The following is a 1272-nucleotide window of genomic DNA, read 5'->3' as shown; positions in this document are numbered from 1 at the left end:
TTTAAATATTTTATTTTTAATCTAATATTTTTATATAATTATATTTGAAATTTTACTTATTTTAATATTTATAAAAGTAACTTTAACTTTTATAAAATATCCATTTTACCCCTATACTTTAATTACTACCCAAAATACTCGAAAACTTATATAATTACAAATTGTACCTCGATTTTTATATACAAATACTATGTTACCCTTCAAAAATAAAATTTAATTACTAATCTTTCTCTTATACCAAAACTGAAACCCTTAACCCTTCTCTTTCAGAATATTACCTGTATTTTAATCCGTTTTCGAGTTTTTCGGTTACCGATTCTTCGTAACTTTTAATTTAATCTTTTGGCTATCAAACCTCACCAATTTTATCTCAAAATATCACACCACAACAGCCCCAAAATTACTAAAACACCCCCAGCTGGCTGTTCATACATAGCCGACCCAAAATCTCAATCAAACAATAATAATTCAACATAAACTTAATCAAACTCAAACAGTAATCAATCAAACTAAAATTCACTTATCCAATTTACTTTTACTTATTATAAAATTACCAAACCCTACCTCCATATGAAATCAAAATAACGAAAACTCCGGAAAATCTTTTTGATCGAGCTGCTGAAGAAGAAAATATCAGAATCAACTACTCCACCTCTGGAGCTCTCTCGATTGAACTATGCATGGAGGGACAGTATCTCCACCATCAATTTCTCCCAGAAAAAGTATCGTCAACGTGAAGAGAAGGAAGATACAAACACTTTCATCAATTTAGATTTTTTATTGGAGTTACGGATCTCAAGAAATCGAACTCAGAAACTCAGAGGTACTATGGAATCCTACACGGCCTTCTTTCTTTTTCGTTTCTTTTGGTTTCGTGGTTCAATAAAGAGAATGAGAGATGATGATTTTGATCAAGGAATAAGGGGGTATGTGTGATAAACCCCATTTTTAGGGTTTATCTTATATGGATTTTTAGGGTTTTATTAATGGTCTTTCACACTTGTTCATATAAAAATGCATGATTTTGTGTTCCTTTCCCAACCTTGCCTCATGGATGAAAACATGCTTTTTTTACATTAAAGTTGATGTATTTTAATCATCCTCCATTACCATTCGATGTCGTGATCCGTTTGTTAAGTGATTTCAGAGCTTATAGGGTAGGGATGGTCTAGAAGAGAGGAAGGAAGCATGCATGAAGGGAAGGAGCATGGAAAATGAATCTTTGGAATTTTAGCGCCGACGGGTAGGCGCACCTTGCGCGTATGCATAGAT

Source organism: Arachis ipaensis, chromosome B05 (assembly GCF_000816755.2).
Source record: "Arachis ipaensis cultivar K30076 chromosome B05, Araip1.1, whole genome shotgun sequence".
NCBI classification, from domain to species: Eukaryota; Viridiplantae; Streptophyta; class Magnoliopsida; order Fabales; family Fabaceae; genus Arachis; species Arachis ipaensis.
This window is presented reverse-complemented; position numbering follows the sequence as displayed.